This window comes from Pipistrellus kuhlii, unplaced genomic scaffold (genome assembly GCF_014108245.1).
Source record: "Pipistrellus kuhlii isolate mPipKuh1 unplaced genomic scaffold, mPipKuh1.p scaffold_m20_p_12, whole genome shotgun sequence".
Taxonomy (NCBI): domain Eukaryota; kingdom Metazoa; phylum Chordata; class Mammalia; order Chiroptera; family Vespertilionidae; genus Pipistrellus; species Pipistrellus kuhlii.
The window spans coordinates 51,258,090-51,260,455 of NW_023425427.1; positions in this window are offsets into that span (position 1 = coordinate 51,258,090).

The following is a 2,366-nucleotide window of genomic DNA, read 5'->3' on the forward strand; positions in this document are numbered from 1 at the left end:
TCCATCTCTACGTGAGTGAGGTAAGGGGCATTGCCAAAGGGGTTCTCACTCAGACTCTTGGTCCCTGGAAGAGACCTATTACCTATCTATCTAAGAGACTAGACCCTGTGACAGCAGGGTGGCCAGGGTGTCTCTGGGCAGTGGCCACCACAGCACTACTGGTGAAGGAGGCAAATAAGCAGACTCTGGGCCAGGAGCTAGCCCTGACAACACCCCATGCCATTCAGGCCCTTCCTCAAAGTGCTCCAGAGAGATGGATATCAAATACCAGAATCACACACTGCCAAGCTCTTCTCCTGGACCAGCCCTGTGTCCGGTTCCATAAGACAGTGGCCATAAGCCCTGCCAGCCTGCTTCCAAATGATCCAAAGGAACCCATTCATGACTGCATAGAGGTAACAGACACAACACTGACAGATGTCCTGCTGTCATCACCAGATGAGGTACTGTACACTGATGGGAGCAGTTATACAGGGGCAGCAGTAGTCACCCTGGACCACACCATTTGGGCACAGTTCCTGAGCTTTTGGCCTTAATCCAGGCCCTTTGATGGGGACACAGTGCCATCCCCTGGGAAAGAAGGTTACCAACTCCAACCAGAAAGGACATTATTTTAGCCTTATTTGAGGCCATCTGACTCCCAAAGGCAGTTGCAATAGTGCACTGCAAAAGACATCAGGAAGGGGAGACAATTAAAGCCAGAGGAAATAGAGACGCAGACCAAACTGCTAAAGAAGATGCCCAAAAACCAGTGGGGACTTTACAAGTCTCAGTAACCCTGCCGGACGCCCACCTCTACCCAACTAGAGGAGGAATTGGCTGAACAGAAACAAGCCATCAAAGGACCAGATGGTTGGTGGACCCTACCAGATGACAGACTGTTGGTCCCAGAGGCTCCAGGTCAGACGTTAGTTGCCCAGTTACATCAGGTTACCAACTTCTGAACTTCTGTAAGGCAGATACTACCAAGCTTAAGTAAGGTAATAAAGCATAGTCACTAAAAGAACTATCTGTATACAAATAAATGCTGAGGTAGGAGGGTCTCCCTGGGAATTCGGGCCCCAGAAAAATTCCCCAGGGGAGCATTGGGAGGTAGATGTTGCAGAGATTAAGCCACCAGCATTGATGTACAAGTACATGCTAGTTTTTATAGACACCTTCTCAGGTTAGGTTGAAGCATAGGACAGAAACTGCCTCTATAGTAGTCAAGAAATTAGATTCAGGCTGCTAGTAGTCATAAGATCAGATAACAGCCCAGCCTTTGTAGCAAGGTATCTCAAAGTATAGCTCAAGCCTTAGGACAGGCATGAGCAGGCCTCTAAAAAGTTTAATTAAATTTGTCCTAGAAAACGATGAAAACTGTATCAACCTCCTGCCCTTTGCCTTCTTATGGGCCAGGTATACCCTCTACCGGGAGAGGTCCCACCCCCGCCCCCTTTTGAGATCATGTATGGTAGACCTCCCTTCATCCTTCCCAGGGTCAGGGAGAAAATGAAAGCTGAAATTTATAACCATTCCCTTGCTCAAGTCCTTACAGGCTCTGCAGTTTACCCAGAGAGCCACCCATAAGCTTGTTCCAGATGCACTGGCAGTGCCCACCATGGACCCTGTATACCCCATCTAGCCCGGAGACTTTGTGTGGGTAAAGAAGTTCACTGCCCAAGGACTCACCACAACCTAAAAGGGACGCCATACTGTTACCCTGAGCACATCCACAACTATTGAAGTAGACGGCACCCAGACCTGGCTACAGCACTCCCAGTTCCTGCACAGAAAACGGCCTGAATCCTGGCAACCAGCTGCCTCACCAGTGAGATCCCTAGCCTAGGATCCACACAGGCCAGGAGGAGACTTGATGCCTACAGAAGGGGAATTGGACTTCAGTGAGGACAGTACTGATGGGAACTGTGGTACTAGGGGTTTTGGTAACTGTAAGAACTTTTTTTTTTTTCTTCTAGCCAGTGAGAAAGTCCGAGGATAAGTTAAGCTAAATGTAGGAGCAGAAATTAGATCAACAAATAGACCAGGAGTTAAATAACCTAGATAAATCTATAGAAAAATTAGAAGAATCGGTCAGGTCCCTAGCAGAAATAATTTCTGCAGAACAGAAGAGCTTAAATCTGTTGTTCCTAAAGCAAGTGAGACTTTGCGCAGCTCTAGGAGAAACCTGCTGTTTCTACACCAATCATTGCGGGGTCATAAGGGAAAGCCTAAGTCAGTTGAGAAAGAGGCTAGCTGACAGAGAGGAAGCTCAGAAGACTGCAGGAAACTGGTATGAGAAGTTGTACTCGTGGTCCCCTTGGCTCACCACCCTACTGACTGCCATAGCAGGCCCACTATTACTGATACAATTACTTATACGCTTA